Genomic DNA, 18,476 nt, shown 5'->3' with positions numbered 1-18,476 from the left:
AAGGTCTGCATACTCAAAGCTATGGTTTTTCCAGTAGCGATGTATGGAAGTGAGAGCTGGCCCATAAAGAAGGCTGACCGCTGAAGGACTGATGCTTTTGAATTGTGGTGCTGGAGGAGACTCTTTAGAGTCCCCTGGACTGCAAGGAGAACAAACCTATCCATTCTAAAGGAAATCAACCCTGATGGAAGGACATATCCTGAAGCTGAGGCTCCAGTACTTTGTCCATCTCATGAGAAGAGAAGACCATGATGCTGGGAAAGTGTGAAGGCAACAGGAGAAGGGGATGACAGAGGATGAGATGGTTGGACAGTGTCATCAAAGAGACCAACATGAATTTGACCCAACTCCGGGAGGCAGTGGAAGACAGGAGGACCTGGTGTGCTCTGGTCCATGGGGTCACGAAGAGTCGGACACGACTTAACAACTAAACAACAACAAAATAGAAATGGTAGAATGAGCTACATTTGTATTTTAGAGAGCAAGCTAACGTTTCATGGGTCAAACTATTTGATAATGCTTAGTAAATAGAAATTGGTGTTCTTTTGAGTGGTGAAAGTGATCTGTTTGTCATAGCATAGTCTTTGCCTCATCTCGTTGTACTTGGTTCTGTGATGTTGTTGGAGGGGAAATGCATTAGATCATGCCTGTTTGCAACTACTGGCCTTATGGTGGCATTCAAGGCACTCGCTGGTTTCTTTCAACCTCTACATGATAAGAGAAAGTGAGAGTGGATCCTATTTGCAAAAAATTGTATGCCAGATCAGGCAGGACCAGGGTTATTGACCACAAGTGCAAACTCTGTGAGAATACAGTTGTGCACTGAGAGCTTTTTCTTGCGTTTCTCCTGAAGTGGCCCCTAAAGGTAGAGTTGAACACAAAGAAAGTACAGTGGGGTCTCTACTTAAGAACGTCTCTACTTAAGAACAATCCAACTTAAGAACAGCTCCATTTGCTAAATTTTGCTTCTACTTGAGAACAGAAATCCAAGATAAGAACAGGAAAAAAACCTTTCCTGCTCTTTTTTTAACCTTAGGTCATCTTAGGTTAAAAAAAATTCTCCCCCTAGTGGTAGAGTACGTATTAACCAGCTTTGCATTAGTTCCTATGGGAACTAATGCTTCAATGTACGAACGCACCTCTACGTAACAAAAAAACAGCCAGAACGGATTAATTGATTTTCAGTCCATTCCTATGGGAAATTTTGCTTCAACTTAAGAACGTTTCAACTTAAGAACACCATTCCAAAATGGATTAAGTTCTTAAGTAGAGGTTCCACTGTAGTTTCTATGGACGGAAAATAGCAGATACGGATTAAATGGTTTTCAATGCATTCCTATGGGAAATGCAGATTCAACATAAGAACTTTTCAACTTGAGAACCACCTTCCAATACGGATTAAGTTCTTAAGTAGAGACCCCACTGTACAAAGCACTCAAACAAGACTAGGCTATCTTGTCAGCTTGTTGCTTTCTCTATCTATCTGAGTTGTAAGGAATTTGCAGTTGAGGTCCTTTAGAAACTCATCATCAGGATTTATCCGAGTACCTAAACGGCATACCTTTTTTTCCTTTTTGTTCTTAGTTTTGTATGTGTTGTACAAAGTGCATTACAGTGCATTAGACAAAAAAGAGATGTGGGCATTGTTTTAAGGGCTGGATTAAGCATCCTTTTAAAAGAATGGATCTGATTAGACTCAGTCTTCATGATTTAGTAGAACTGATACGAACACTATGTGCAGAGAACGTACGTGGGCTGGTCTCCTTTTGACATGAGGTGTACAAGAAACAATGTGCTTATAACTCTCTGAGTTATTTATTTATTCATTGATTGATTGTGTTTAGCACTTATTTTATTTTATTTATTTGTTCGACTTCTATGTCACCCATCTGGCTACAAGGCCACTGTGGGCAGTTTACACTCAATTTGATCTAGCCCCTTATGTTGCACTGACGGGTGTAGGCTACATTTTGTTGGGCCACTTAGAAACCTGCGCAGATCTGTAGGGAGATGCCTCACTTGGAGAAGCTCGGTTAGTTTTAGCAGCTTAGATTTTAGTACTTATTCAGGTGGTAAACATGTGACTGTTCGCTTCAAACCATCAGCAGACATCTCCGGACCACAGGCAGATTTAACCTCAGTGGTCTCCACCAACGCCAGCTTTCATTCTACAGGCATTGACCTAGCAGATGAGAGAAAAAGGCTGAGCTAGAACCTCTGGGATCTGATTTTCTCCCAGGAGGGAACATTTTGTGTTGAGAACAGTTTAATTAACTTTTACTGTTCTATTGTGTGAATCCTACCATGGCCATTCCCCCCCCCCCAACAGCACTGCCACCTGGAAAATAAGAGAACAGAAGGAGGCATATAGTAAAACAGAGAACACAGTTTTGCATAAAGGTGGGACACAACAATGTATAGGTATGTAGAGATGCAAATTTAAAAACCATTGCTACAGAAATACCGAACACTTCTCTATAACGAGTAAGGTTGTAAACAGGTGTCCTCTGTCCGTAGGCTCATTTTACAGATGCTGAGAAGTTGACAGGCAACTTCAAGACCCCTGCTCCCCTTAATTAAGATACTATGTCTTTAAACTCAACTTGGACTGATTGGCTCTCCAAATAGAGGACACTGTCTAACTATAATTGAAGGAAGTTACTATTTTTTGAGTAAAAAGAACAGAATACTCCAGCTGGCATGACCACTGATCGTGCCAGCTGGAGTATTCTTGGGAATGTACTTAAACTTGCATTTCAAAAAGTCTGAAGAGATGCACCCCAGACATGGGTTTAGAACCAGGCTTTGGCGTGGCGATTCATGTTGAGCCGGTTAAACATTCTTGAACGCTAGTTCTAGGGCACTCAGGCCACTTACAAAGCTGTAAAGAAATTCCAGGTAATCAATGCAGATAACTGTGTTTTAGCAGCATTAGCTTCCTGTTAGATTGCATCTTGAGTGCAAAGGCGCTCGTTGTTAATAGGTTTCTCTCCAAAACCTGTTTGCTTAGCTAAGGGTCTGTAGAGCTCAATGTGAGTGCATAGTTAGTCCGGTGGAAAATATTGCAAGCAGTGCATGTAATCAGAGACTGATTTATTATCTGGCCAGTTCGCTGTGTTGGTTGTAATTGTTGCATTGTTTGTCTTTGCAATAAAGTCTGGAGGTGGCGCTTAAAAAAAAAAAAAAAAACAGAGGCGAACTGATGCAGTGTCATAAATGTTTTTACACAAGGTCACCCTCTGAGCTCTTTGATGAATCAGGATTTGAAACCAGCTCTTTGATTCATTAACAGCCATTGATACCGTCACTCAAGTTCACAAAGGGTGATAGGCGACTCGGTACACATTCTGTATTGATTCTGCGCCAAGTCAGCTCTGACCCCTTGCCAGCTGCAGTTGCATAATCCCATTTTTCTTCCCCTACTCACGGGGAAGGGACTGAAGCTATGCAGAGCGTGAAAACTCTGCCTGCAGGAAATCCTGTTTCGTCTTCCCTCCCCCTTTTTCTGACTTCTCATATAGCATTTCCTTCACACTTTGCACACCCCTTCCAAACTTTCAGGACGAGAAACGTGGCCCATTTTATAATACTAAATTCTGTGTCAACAGTATATTTCTTTCAGTATAGCTGTTTGATTGTAGATTAAGTCCGTACTGATCAGAGCGTGGAAAAGTTACTTTTCTGGAGTACACATTCCAGAACCATTCAGCTACCTGGAGTTCTGAGAGTTCTCTTTTAAAAAGTAACTTTTTCCAAGCTCTGGGCCTGAGATCTGTGTCCTCCCCTCACTGTATCCTGTCTGCCTAGTCAATATCAAAGCACTAGTTTTTAGGACTTAAGGGTCTCCAGACTCCACAGTGGATTTAGTTTGAGAGAGCATTCAGAATTCCCTCTGATGGACTCACTTCTTCGTTAGTGGGTGGTGGAAGGAGCAGCGGGCAGTAGCTGACTGGTGGCACCACTAAATTTTCCCCAGTACTGCTGAAATAGCATCACTCCGGGGTGCGGGGGAAAATAAAGATGTCGGCTTAAAATGGCTTGCCATGGAATGATCAAGGCCAAAGAAAATGGAAGACCAGGCACTGCTAAGTCTTTATGGCTTTGAAAGTTTCTCTAGAGCAGTGGTTCCCAACTTTGAGTCCCCAGATGTTCTTGGACTGTAACTCCTGGAAATCCTGGCCAGCACAGCGAGTGGTGAAGGTTTCTGGGAGTTTTAGTTCAAGAACATCTGGGGACCCAGGGTTGGAAGGTAAAGGTAAAGGTTCCCCTTGACATTTAGTCCAGTCGTGTCCGGCTCTAGGGTGCGGTGCTCATCCTCGTTTCCAAGCCCCAGAGCCAGTGTTTGTCTTTAGACAGTTCCCATGGTCACGTGACCAGCGCGTGACTAGACACGGAATGCCGTGACCTTCCCACCGAGGTGGTACCTATTTATTTACTCGCACTTTTACATGCTTTCGAACTGCTAGGTTGGCAGGAAGCTGGGACAAGCGACGGGAGCTCACTCTGTTGCGTGGATTCGATCTTACGATGGCTGGTCTTCCGACCTTGCAGCACAGAGGCTTCTGCAGTTTCAGTGTCTGCTTCATAACGGAAAGCCAGTTGATAACATGTTGGCTAGTATGAAGGTCTTTTTGGGCTTGCGTCCAAAATGGGCAACAGACGGGCACGAGCTTGGGTAAGTGGCAGGTGACTGTTTCTTGTAGCCACCACTTAGTGGGTCCTGCAACAGATAACAAGGTGAGCAAATAGGCAGTTCTGTTAGAGCAGTAGGGCCTTATTCCAGGTTAGAAAACACACATAGCAAAGATAAGATTCTAGCATTATTTGATTCTGTTTTTGGTTGGCTTTTCAGAATCTTGCTCCTGGCACATGCCAGGCCAGGTTGTCCAGTTATGGCTGCCTTCATTGTTTCAGGACTTAACGCTGTAATTCTCTAACAAATGTTTGTTTTATGAACTGTGTTCCTGTTCTGTGACCCAGCTATCAGGATGTGTTCTTTGCATTCCTGTTACCTTTAATTTCTCACAATGTTAATGAGAAAGTTGGAGTCAGTAAGGAAGGGCCTGTTTTTAGTACTGTATTTGAAACTATGGTGCTGCGATAAAATCAGCTCATATATTGGCTCTTGTTAAAGTCTTTTTGCTGCTGTTAACATCGCCATGATAAGATCACATTGGTGGTGGTGACTCCATTTTGATTAACTTGCATGAATGATCTAACCTTTTCAGTGCAAGTACTGTATTTTCCCGAAAATAAGACAGGTTCTTATATTAATTTTTGCTCCAAAAATGCATTAGGGATTATTTTTAGGGGATGTTTTACTTTTTCCATGTATAACAATCTACATTGATTCAAATACTGTCATGACATCTTCTTCTGGTTGCTGCACAAGGGTGGAGGACAGGGTTTCACTTAATTGGGGCTTATTTTTTTGGGTAGGACTTATATTACGAGCATCTTGAAAAATCCTACTAGGGCTTATTTTCAGGTTAGGTCTTATTTTTGGGGAAACAGGGTATATCTGTGGCTTGAAGATAACTTAAGTAACTTAACAACATCTTGTTCAGGAAGCTTTCTGTATTTTTAATTTATGTTTCATTTAACAATGGGTTGAAATTAATTAGGTTGGTTAGCAAGTATCAATACATACATTTAATTTTCTCTCTCCAAGTCATGTTTTCTTCCAGAGTTGACACAGTAGGCATTCACACAAAACAAGGTAGGCCTTATAGAATATTGTCCCCTGAAAAGCTATAGTCACTTGCTATGTACATTCTTTTTAACAGACAAAAATGTCCCAACAGATCTATCGTTTTCTTCCATTTTGACTTTAGCCAAATATATCTGGATGAAAAAAAAACCCCACCCTGTCCTGCTTTCTGGTTAACCATGAGGCCAAGAAGCGTAAGTGGTGTAGTGGTTGTCGGTAATTTGGCCCGATATGGGATCATTGGAAATATAAGATGTGCAAATGTAATTCAGACCCTAGATCCAAAAGTAACACTTAAATACACGAGGACTCTGACCATTTTGTCAAAGTCTGCTATTCTGATATATATCAAAGCAGAAGAGCAGTAAGACTAGGCCTAATCATATTTTTAATAGAATAGAATCATGAAGTTGGAAGGGGCCTCTAAGGCCATCAAGTCCAACCCCATGGTTATTGTAGGAATAGAAATCAAAGGAGATTGTCTTGAATGCCTCCAGTGTTGGAGCACTCACCACCTCTCAAGGTAATTGGTTCCATTGCTGTACGGCTCTAACGGGAAGTTTTACCTGATATCCAACTGAAATCTGGCTTCCCATTGTTGTAATTCAGGGTTGATCGAGAACAGTTCCTGCCCCTCCTCTGTATGACTGTTTGAAAAGTGCTATCCTATTTCCTCCCAGTCTTCTTTTCTCAAGACTATTGACAGACATACAGACAACTTACTTTTCTGTAAAATACACACTGTTGTACAGTAGCTTTCATATCCATGGAATCAGTATCTGCTGATTCACTTATCCACACTCTGAAAAAATTAGAAGAAAAATCCTAGAAATATATTTCTAAATGAAGTTGTTAAAACTGGCCTCTAGAGGGAGCTAGAAACCATGCTATGTATAGCGTTCACTATACAAGTTGTTTTTCAGCATCTGCAAGAGAGTTTGTAACAATCCCCTTACAGAATAGGGGTCCTACTGTATAGTGGAGTCAGGGTTCATAGGATCGAAGTCCTGGAACTTTCTGAATAGCAGGGGCCATTCAAAGTCATCATATGCCCAAACTCTATATCTACCCTGTATCCCTCTGAGCATAACTGCTGTCCTCATAATATTTGGAAGAGAATTAGATTTTTTTTTCAGCAGCAGTGTGTTGTTGGAAGCGTCCCTTCTGTCATGCAAAGTATTTCAGGATCGTTTGGACTTGAATCGGCAATTAAGAGCCATTTGATTTGCAAAAGACCTGGACTGATATTGCTGCCGGCATTTTGGGCTCTCCTTTTGCAGGAAAAGAGCTGGCTGTGGGTTCTGTTGTGATGAGCACCTGCACAGTCCACGTTTATCACTTCACCAATGGATATGACATTGGTTGTTGATTCGGTTCTTTTGTTAACATAGGGCGAAACTGAGCTAAAAACCTTGCTTTTGTAGGTGGTCCACAAGTCGGAGCAACAAAATGTGGGAGCCGAGAATGATTGAAAGATTGTGGTTCTCTTGTCATTTTTTCTGTTTGCGTCATGTTGAATTTCTCTGAAGTCATGGAAAAGAACAGGATGATCTTCCATGGATTTGCCGTTCTTGTATTGCATGGATGGTCTATTTATGTGAGTTTGCTTTAAATTTGCAGCGGGTTAAACGATTGCAGCAATGTTATAAACATCGTAGTGCAAATTCACTTGACACCTGCTGTGTTATTGCTCTTAAATGCTAGTCCTCTTCTGATCTTAAAGCGAAAGTATGAGTCCTGCTGTGGAGATTTTCAGAGACAGCTATACAAGACGCGTTAATAGGAGCTTAAAATAGACTTTTGTCTTCATTAATGTTTGTTCGATCCAAAAGGGTTTTAGCACTGCAGGAGGAAAAAGTGCTCGTGAGAGAGAATGAACAAGCTCTTACTGGGAAGGAGGAGGGCGAGGCGTCCCCTCGAACACCCAGTACAGAGGGATATGAGAGAGTTTACGCCTTGTTACCAGCTATGATCCTACCAACCTAGCAGTTTGAAAGCATGCAGAAATGCGAGTAGATAAATAGGTACCACCTCGGTGGGAAGGGCACAGTGTTCCGTGTCTAGTCGCGCTGGCCACGTGACCACGGAAGATTGTCTTCGGACAAACGCTAGCTCTATGGGTTGGAAACGGAGATGAGCACCACCCCCTAGAGTCGGACACAACTGGACTAAATGTCAAGGGGAACCGTTACATTACCTTACCAGCAATGACCCAATTTGAGAGTGCAGGAAGAAAAGCGTGGGGAAGAAGAAAGAGAGGAGAGCTGGAAAGGGGGAGGACCCAAGAGTTGAAGGGGTATCTAGTGAGGGAGGCGGAAGAGGGGATAAAAGGAGAGGTGGATCGGGAGGAAGAGGTCGAACAGGAGGAGAAGGAGAAGAAAAATCGTGGTGGAAAAGAGGGGGATATATCTTTGGGATGGAGATGGCAAAAAATGGAAGATCCCTGGACTCGGGAGAGAGTCAAGATGAAGCTGCCAATTGAAGAAATAGAGAGAAGGCAGCAATATCGTATTGCCAACCCACCTGAGGATAAGAGAGAGAAAGGGAGAGGAGAGGAGAGGAGAAAGGGGGAAAGACGGGATAGTGGTGCATCTGGGTGAGGGAGAGGCGATAGAATGGACCATATGCATATACCCGAAATGGGAAGATGTTTGGAGAAAGGGGTCCAGACCGACATCGATAAATCGACCTGTGATGCCCACAGAAGGAGAGTGGGCTCGACCTCCCTGTTGTGGCACTATCTGCCCCAGCCTGCGGAACCTGACACGGGAGACAAACGTTTGAGAGTGAACCCCCGTTGGCGAACTCATTTGTCACACCAAAGGACAGTTATGTTAAATGAAACGTGTTAGAGGGTCCTGTTGGGCCCTACAGAGGTTATTGTTCATAGTTCTCCTTTGTCAGAAAATATGGAGGTTTTGCATCAAATAGAGCCGTTGACACTTTTTGAGGAACAAAATGGAGGACTGCGATCACCCAAGCTAGAGCCCACTCACAGCTGGGCCCACTGTGAGGAAGTAGGCCTCCCTTCTATATACGTATGGGTGTAAATGAGAACTCTGTCAAGTTTCTGAAGTGACGGGAGATGGAGATGCATTGCTTCAGATCTATGTGGCCATCCTTTCATTCTCTTAATGGGTCGAGAAAGCCATTCCAGGGTTTCCTTGACAGGAGAGACCTGATTTTAACCTGGGAACCTGTTCAGATGCTAGTTTGTTTTTGGGCTTCTTTCTGTTGAGAGAACAGAAGTGAGCCTGGGAACTGTCTGGTTCCTGCTTTCATTAACCGGGGAAGAAGCTAGATAGATGGGGGAAGGATGATATTGGCCATATGATCAGCCATAAAAGAGCTGCTTTGTAACAGTGATTTGTAAGGGAAATAATCCCATTGCAAACACTCAGCTAGGCTCTGTGCCTGTCGCCTTCCTTGTTCATTGTTATCTCTCCCAAACAACCCATTTCATTCGCGTCCCCCCCCCCCCCCGGTCCGCCATTGTATAGTTTTTTAGGTCATACTTTTGAACAAAGAACTTTCCCATCTATTATACGAATTATTTCAAGTTTTTTTTTTGGTAGAAGCCTTGTAGACTTCGTAGGAACCTTGTAATAGGGGGAGGCAGTCCCACTTTGCAAACTGATATAATACGCTGACTGAAGGAGGAGCCGTTAATTCAGTTGAATGGCTAGAAAAGGATTTGAAGGTGGACAGCTCAGCTGATGGCCACTTTTGCTTTACGGAGGATGGGACTTCTAAATACATTCATCTTGTAGTAGAAAAGAGTATTGAAAACCCATCAGAAGAAACCCATTTACAAGTAATATTGCAATTCAGTATTTCTGGACTATGCTTGAAGTATTTTATAAAGCAATGTTTCAGAGGCCCCTGTAATGATATCATGAGGCAGCCTGTTCTGACATGGTCGATCTCCTGGCTATAAAAGCCATTGTTATTACATTGTTACTCATCAAGGATTCAATATTTCTTTTATTTGTGTCTCTTTTGGCAATTGAGCACATTAAGTATTATCCCACGGCAAGGTATGGATTGGTCCTTCACCCTTTCTGTGTTTTGAAAAAGCTGCATTTCTTTGCTGTGGCTCATTTCAAGTTCCGAACACTGTCTCAATACAATTATAATTCATATTGTGGTCTGGTGGATAGGACTTTAATCCGCATGTTAACATTCAAACGTTTACCGAAGTAGAAGCCCTAATTAGAGACAGAACTGTAAAAGTTACTTGAAAAAAAAGGGATTCATTACAGTGGTTGTTTTAAGCTCCCAGTAGTTATAGTAAGAGTTACATTTAAAAAGCAACTTTTTCCTTCCCCATTTCTTGAAAGTAATTAACATAGTTTATGTTTGTTATTCTAAACTATTAGCTACTTTAAAACTAACCACAGCAAAGTCTGAATGCCATGAACACTATAGACCGCCGGCATGCTTTGTTTCACATTGTTACTTCAGCAACAGGCGTGCGGGGCAGAAGCACCATCTGATTTACAACTTGAACCAGGTCTCCTCTTCTACTTATAGAGACGACACACTCCTATCCCCCATGAGCGTTAAGATCAGCAAGGACGTGACTTTCCTGGGTCCCATGACATTCACAACTGCATTTACTGAAGATTGGAAAGAGAGAGCTCTTTTGTTGGCTGTTTGGGTAACAGAATTCTCTAATTTAGGAGGTCTGGCCCGGCTCCCTCCCTCTTGTCCTTCCACCGACAATTTAAAAATCTGTTCTTTAGAAAGACAGCTGGAGAATTAGTAGGCAATTGATGATAGAAAGTTGAGTGGGATTTTAGGATCTATTTTTATCGTTTTAATAGAACGCCTTCAAAAGACTTGTATGAAAAACTTTAAAATTTTAGTTTAGGCTGTTTTTGATTATTTGTGGATTTTTGCAAAAAATTTTTGGTAAGCCACTTTGTGTCCTTGTAAGGGGGGGGGGAAAGGCAGGATAGAAATTGAATAAAAAAAATAAAATGAAAGAGCCTGTTTTTGGTTAAGTTACATTCATAACGTAAAGGAGTTATGCCTTAATACCAGAATCTAGTTATTTTCAACTCCTTACCTTCAAGGGCTGTATAAGGATAGTGTGTTTATAACAGGAGAGTGTGAGTCTCAGGTCATAAGGTCCCTTTTTTGCAGCTAGATCACAGTAATTCATTGGGACAGATCTGATTTCACAACTGGGAGTCTGAACCGGCATTCTTTCTGTGTAATTCCAATATTTTGCTCACAAGTTGACCAACAGGCTCCACTTATTAATAGAGCTGCTGTTCTTTCCCTCCCTCCCTCCCTCCCTCCTTGCTTGCACGCCGTCTTCCTTCCTTCTCTGCCTGGTGCGTATGCATGCTCTCTGACTTCACTGACTGCAAAGGGAGTGGTATTTTGACCAGATCTTCTCATTGGACAAACTGAGCGCTACCCATATGGGCTTCTCAGCTGACTGACGTTCCTCCTGATGTGCTTTCCACAAAGCAGGGTAAGGATTTTTCCTGCAGGTTTTTGAAAACAACTTTGTAATGACAACACTCACATCCCCCCCCCCCCCCGGTCAGCAAACTAGAATGTCTGCCCAGAGGTTCTTTCGATTGAGCTTGGTTCTGAACTTTCATTTCGACACAAAACAGCTGTAAAAGTCTGCCTGACATGGAAAGTTTTTACAAGGGAACAGCTCTTGTTTGATTTTAAAGGAGGGAATAGGACGGGAGAAATTCTTCCAAAGCAGATTTAAGTACTTAGAAAAGGAGTGTAAGCAAAACATGTTCACACATCCAGCTGTTGCAGATTGTTGTTTAGTCGTTAAGTCATGTGCGACTCTTCGTGACCCCATGGACCATAGCACGCCAGGCCCTCCTGTCTTCCACGGCCTCCTGGAGTTGGGTCAAATTCATGTTGGTTGCTTTGATGACCCTGTCCATCCATCTCATCCTCTGTCATCCCCTTCTCCTCCTCTTGCCTTCACACTTTCCCAACATCAGGGGCTTTTCCAGGGAGTCCTCTCTTCTCATGAGATGGCCAAAGTATTGGAGCCTCAGCTTCAGGATCTGTCCTTCCAGTGAGCACTCAGGGTTGATTTCCTGTAAGATGGATAGGTTTATTCTCTTTGCAGTCCAGGGGACTCTCAAGAGTCTCCTCCAGCACCACATTTCAAAAGCATCAATTCTTCGGTGGTCACTTTTCATATACTTGAAAGGCTGCCATGCAGAGGAATGGACTCAGGTTACAGGAAGCCAGATTTTGGTTGAATATCAGGAAAAAAAGTCCTAACTGTTAGAGCAGTAAGACAGTGGAACCTCGAGAGGAGGTGAGTGCTCCAAAACTGGAGGCATTCAAGAGAAACCTGGCAGATATCCTTAGAGTTGTATTCCTGCAGGGGGTTGGACTTGATGGCCTTGTTAGGTCTCTTCCAGCTTCACTTTTCTATGATTCTAAGTGGAGATGTTGGGTGATAAAGACAGGCGAGGTTTCATTTGTAAGGCAAGACAGTTGTGCAGAACCCAAACTCTTCGTTATAAGACTCAGCCTAATAGGGAAACAAGATGGGACTTACAATATCTTGTTTTACAGCCACCATTGGGGAAACAGATTGTAATTGTGGAGGTCTTCTGTATTTCCTCTTTTTACAGTGTTATCCTGCCCAGCTTGCTAGTCAGTAAATTTTATGTGCCCACAGCATCAGATATGCAAATAAAGTCTTGCTGTCTCTTTGCTATATAATTGACAAATTACATAGCAAAAGCAAACAAATTTGCTGAATCTGGATGTAGGCAATCTCGTGTCAGAATAAACAGACAATGTTTTCTTCTTAAGGGAACTCTCCTAATTATGTATTAACTGCATAATGTACAGTGGTGCCTCACATAACGATTGGTTCGTACAACGAAAAATTCACTTAACGATGGCTTTTTCGGAGCGATCTTGTGCTTCACTTAACGATTTTCCCTATGGGCGATTTTCGCTTAACTATTTCGGGACCATGCTTCACTTAATGATGACAGTTTTAGGTCCCCTTGTTTCGCTTTGCTTTTTTTTTTTACAGCCCCGTTTTTGCTATTTTAAAAATATTCTAAAATGTTTAAAAAATGTTTAAAATGCTTGGAATCGTTAGTGCACCTAATAAAACCTTTGTTAACTTAATTTGGCTTTGTTCTGAGTGTTTTTGAATTTTTTGTGAATTTTCCCCCCCATTGAAATAGGCTTCAATGCATTTCAATGGGTTTCGCTTAATGTTTTTTCCTATGGGGATTTTCGCTTAAGGATGGTAATCCGTTAAGCGAGGCACCACTGTACTTTGGCTCTGGTATTGCAGATTCCTTTTAGGAATCTGAAATAATTCTTTCAGTTTTTTTGTATCAGCAGCAGTACAGTTTCACTTGTTCTCTTTGTCTGTCTAATTTATAAGCTGGCTTCTTTTCCAGTAAGCGGTCTCAAAGTTGTTCTGAGTGTGAAAAAGGTAGACTTAAAAACACAATTAAATCACCTACTAAAACGATTGAACTATGATAATAACTAAAAAGCACGGAATGATTAAAAACATTTAAAACTTTAAAAACTGAACTAAAAACTGGCATCCTGGGATTCTGCTATGATTGTTAAAATGCCTGCCTGAAGAGTGGGATCTTCTACTGTTGGCGGAAGGATAAGACGAAGGGGCCAACCTAGCCTTCCGAGGGAAAGCGTTCTACAACCTGGGAGCAGCTACAGAGAAATCTGTCTCTCCAGTTGGAGACTCAATTTTGAGTCTTTGTGCTGATGATGGGATTGAGAGAAGGGCCTCTTCTGAGAACAATTTAAGAACCGAGAAGCTCATATTGGGGAAATTTCAGGTAGCCTAGACCAGTGGTCTCCAACCTTTTTAATCCCGTGGACCGGCTGGGGAAGCCAGGGCACCCCCCGCGCTCGTGTGCATGCTCGAAGGAGTGCTCTCTTGTGCGTATGGGCGCTCTCGTGTGCATGCGCGAAGGAGTGTGAGGGCGCTTGTGCGGGCGCTTGTGCACATGTATGAAGGGCAGCGTGGCGCTCTGACGCATGTGTGAAAGTGGGGGAGTGGTTGCGGTGGCGCATGCACGCATGTGCATGGGCAAAGGGGCTGTGTGGAGGGAGTGCGTGTAGGGTGTGGGGTGGGAGGTCTATCACCACCGGGGTGTGGACTAGGGGTTGGGCACCTCTGGCCTAGACCACTGGTTCTTAACCTTGGGTTACTCAGGAGTTTTGGACTGCAACTCCCAGAAGCCTTCACCACCAACTGTGCTGACTGGGGTTTCTGGGAGTTGCAGTTCAAAAGCATCTGAGTAACAAAGGTTAAGAGCCTAGACTACATACATTATTCAGTTATCATCAAATCTGGGCTCTTTGCTGTTAAATTGTCAGTGGAAACTATGTAGAGAAATAGGCAAAAAATCTGTTGTGAAAGAATGGAGGCCATACAGGCCTAGACATCAGTGGACAGAAGACAGAATTCAACTGACCCTGTACCTCAGTTGATTTAGTTTCAGTAAATATGGAGCCACAACACTTAATTAGAGTGGGGATTGTTTATGGAAGTAGGTGATCTCTAGACCAATAACCTCCAGTGTTTTCAGATCTAGAGAATCCGTGCATAGATCATGTACCTCTTTATTTTTGTTCCCCCCCAACCATCTGTTCAGTGTTACGAGGTGAGCATCATCCTCTCCCATGATATTTAACAGCCAAAACCTAAGAGCTAAATTGCAAGGTAGGGGTAGACTTGTCAATGGCTGTTGCAAAAATTTTGTGCATGTGACAGAGAGTGTGGACACACAGTAATGAATTCAAAGGCCAGGAAAGGAGCATTATCTAGTGTTTGTCTCCCAGAGTTGGTTGAGAGAGGTTTGTGGGCGGAAGGTGACAACAGACCATGGGGAATAAATACATTATTAAAAGGGAAAGGAACACTGTTTTCTAAACCAAAGGTGGGGGAAAAGAGTACATCTGGATCTAATGCTATATCTGTGGGATGAACCCTCAAGCCTGACCGGGGTTGCCTTGTCATCAGATCTCACAGCCAAATATTGAAAGCCATCTTGAGAGAGAATGAACCCCCAAACCTGTGTTTCAGCATCAACCCGTGGAAACTGTGGTGGTGGGGCTTCTGATCTAGTAATAGGCCCTTCTGACTCATCCATTGATGATGATGAGGGACAGGATCTGTTCTTGATTGTCCCAGAGTGCAGGACACGCAACAATGGGCTCAATTTAAAGGAAGCCAGATTTCGGTTGCATATCAGGAAAAACTTCTTAACAGCGTGACAGTGGAACCAGTTACCTCTGGAGGTGGTGAGTGTTCAAACACTGGAGGCATTCAAGAGAAATTTAGACAACCACCTGCAGATATCCTTTGATTTGGATTCCTGCATTGAGCAAAGGGTTGGACTTGATGGCCTTAGAGGCCCCTTCCAACTTCACGATTCTGTAATTCTATGAGTATGTCAGAATATTCACGGTCTGTGCTTGCTTATTTCTTTAGAAGATTAGCCAGTAAAAAGAAAAGGGGCCAGAACACTTTCAGATCATCAGGCATACACTTGCTTCAGTTTTTAATGTGTGGAAGCTGACTCGACTAGTAAGGGAATCTGACTTCAGCAGTAGTAACACAAAACAGTGGACAGCACCTGCAGAACAGTTTGATGTAGGTGCAGGGCAGGAGGAATCATTAACGACATTGCTGTTTCCCCCTCCTCCCGCTACTTGATCAATATTTTTCTTAATAAGAAGCCTTGCCTTTGAAGCTGGTTCTCATCGAAAGCTTTTAAATAAATAGGCAAATCAGCCAATTGAAGGCTGCAATGATATTCCATGACCAAAAGGTGGCAGTACTCCATCTATATAAGCTGCACTGCTCTGTAGAGAAACTGTAATTTCTGTTGACCTTTTATCCGGCAATCTTTCTTATACTCAGAACCCTTTTTAATGAAGGGAAAGGCCGGTTTGCTTATAGGAGTGAAGGCCACACAAAGATCTCAGTCAGCTGGGCTTTTCTTTGGGACCGACCCACCTGTTTTTAGGACACCAGAAATTGTGCTTTTCATAGAATCATAGAAATTATAGAATAGTGAAGTTGGAAGGGGCCTACAAGGCCATCAGGTCCACCCCCCTGCTGAATGCAGGAATACAAATCAAAGGATGTCTGCTAGGTGGTTGTCTAAATTTCTCTTGAATGCCTCCAGTGTTGGAGCACTCACCACCTCCCGTGTTAATGGGTTGCATTGTCACACTGCTCTAACAGTTAGGAATTTTTTTCCTGATATTCAACCAAATCTGGCTTCCTTTAACTTGAGCCCATTGTTGCGTGTCCTGCACTCTGGGATGATCGAGAACAGATCCTGCCCCTCCTCTGAATGACAGCCTTTCAAATACAGTATTTGAAAAGTGCCATCATATCACCCCTTTTAATGTGTAGGGACATAGTTTGGCTTTATCAACAGAGTAGGTGGGGCTCGTCAGCCATGGGAGGCAGCCCATCTAGGAGAAGGAAAACTCCAATTTCAAACCTCCACTGCCTTGTGGCTATATCCACTCATGGAAAAGGCTTCAGGAGTTAACCTCAAGGCAAAATCCGGAGCTGGAGTCCCGAAGGCAGCATGTGTCGTTCTGCCAACTCCTGCGACATTGCTGGAACCAGTTGTATTGGCTCTTGCCTTTCCATTGGACCATTTCAGCAATGTGGAGAGGGGGGATTTGCTGCTTGGGTAACAGCCTATCCTCCATATTACCTTACCCGGGCTTCATGCTCTGGAGAGGACACTCCTTGATTCAGAGCATGTTACCATAGTCTCTTGAGACTGAAGGATGCCTATGATCAACAGAGAAGAAATGTCACCCATTAGAGATATAAATGATGATCTAGTGTGTGGGATGGTAACAAAACTAGGTCTTTCAGTGCTCCTCAGACTATCTTCCCTTTTTGTGCATAATGTAAGTCCACAAAGGGCACTGTGAGCTTTTTGGAGGAAGTGCAGGATATATCAGCGTGATTAATAAATAAACACAGCTCTCTAGCAAACGTCTGGGAATGTTTCCCTTGGCATAATGCAAAGAAACTCTTCAACTTGAAGGTGACCTTTGGTTTTACGAAATGGTTTCGGAGGCATGTTCAGGATGGATAAGAGGGTGGGTGAGAGGAACTTCTTTACACAAATCATAATTTGTGTAGAAGATTTATTCCCTTACTAGCTTGGACAGTGAGAAGGGTTTAAATAAATTTGTGGTGCACAAGCCTATTGATCTGGGGATTTAATATTAGGAATGACTGATGAATTCTGATACAGACTGGCTTGACCCATACCTGCCTGACGGGTATGGGTGGATTTGAAGTGAGCTTTGACATGTTTTCAACTCAACAGCAGCAACAAAAGGAAAGGAAAATGAATGTGAATTCCAGTCTGTGTGGGGATTAAAAAGAGCAAGGGATTCAAGTGGAACAGCATAGCTTTTAGGGTGAAAACACACTGAATAAATTACGACCTGTAAACAACCTCACTTGTTTTTCTGCATGCCTCTCTCACAAAGAGTTGTCCTACGGATTGAACCATAGAAGTGTATGCTAGACCACTGGTTCTTAACCTTTGTTACTCAGATGTTTTTGGACTGCAACTCCCAGAAGCCTTCACCACCAACTGTGCTGGCTGGGGTTTCTGGGAGTTGCAGTTCAAAAACACCTGAGTAACAAAGGTTAAGAACCAGTGTGCTAGATTACCTGGGTGAGGCAGGTTCAGTCCCTGAACAGACCCTTCTCTATCTCAGGTGTGCCCCTGCATTATCTTGAGCACCAAGGTCTTGCTCTTGAGTGGGGCCTGAGCAAGAAGATTTTCTCTGAGCTCTGGGAGGTTCTTGCACCTTTGGATATTCTTTGGACTTCTGCCTTTCCCCTCAATTCCGCTTGTCCTTTGATCCCGACGCCTGGCTAATCACACAGACTGCAACTCCATCCGGGACTACTGCCCTCTTGTGAGAATGCAGTGCTGGATTTCTGGCTGTCCTGGAAACGTATTTCTTGCAGTCTTTGTAAATGTGCCCCTTTGTTGCAAAAAGCAAGATTTCTGGGTGATTTTCTGTTACTTTTACATGGAGAACATGAGGCTAACTCCTTAAACTACTACTGTATATGGATCCCTATGAGGTTTGTGTCCCAGTGACGCCTGACATTTTCCTGTAGGTAAAGGTAAAGGTTCCCCTTGACATTTAGTCCAGTCGTGTCCGACTCTAGGGTGCGGTGCTCATCCCCGTTTCCAAGCCGTAGAGCCAGCGTTTGTTCGAAGACAGTTTCTGTAGTCACGTGGCCGGCGCGACTAGACATGGAACGCTGTTACCTTCTTACCGAGGTGGTACCTATTTATCTACTCGCATTTTTACATGCTTTCGAACTGCTAGGTTGGCAGGAGCTGGGACGAGCGACGGGAGCTCACTCCGTCGCATGGATTCGATCGTATGACTGCTGGTCTTCTGACTCTGCAGCACAGGCTTCTGCGGTTTAACATGCAGCGCTACCACGTCCCCATCCTGTAGATGGAAAAGTAAATAAGAAGTGTTAACAAATTTTTATTGCTGCTTTTTGTTATTCTGTTTTGTGTTGTGAGATAATCTAGTAAATATTGTACAAACTTTCAAAGTTCAGAGTTTTATTATGCTGTCATAGACCCGATTAATGTTTACGATAATATTTTCAGCGTGCTGTGGCAAGACAGGTTTCAGACTTTAGGAAAGTTTTAACTATCCAAATGTATACATATAAGTGAAATCC

The 18,476-nt window shown here is 43.1% G+C and overlaps 1 protein-coding gene across 9 annotated transcripts in view; it reads left to right on the top strand.

Moving 5' to 3' along the window:
- Window positions 1–18,476, top strand: part of SLC4A4 (solute carrier family 4 member 4) — a 223,198-nt gene that overhangs the window by 19,442 nt on the left and 185,280 nt on the right. Inside the window, exon 1 of one of the 9 annotated variants that reach the window (XM_078394467.1) lies at window positions 10,652–11,195. The exons of 7 other annotated variants lie outside the window; for them this stretch is intronic. The gene's annotated coding sequence lies outside the window, so the exon portion shown is untranslated. Of the gene's footprint in view, window positions 1–10,651; window positions 11,196–18,476 lie in introns of those variants that run through there. One more of the 9 variants, XM_073002085.2, reaches the window with a different exon arrangement.

This window comes from Pogona vitticeps, chromosome 5 (assembly GCF_051106095.1).
Source record: "Pogona vitticeps strain Pit_001003342236 chromosome 5, PviZW2.1, whole genome shotgun sequence".
In the NCBI taxonomy this organism is placed as follows: domain Eukaryota; kingdom Metazoa; phylum Chordata; class Lepidosauria; order Squamata; family Agamidae; genus Pogona; species Pogona vitticeps.
This window is presented reverse-complemented; position numbering and strand designations above follow the sequence as displayed.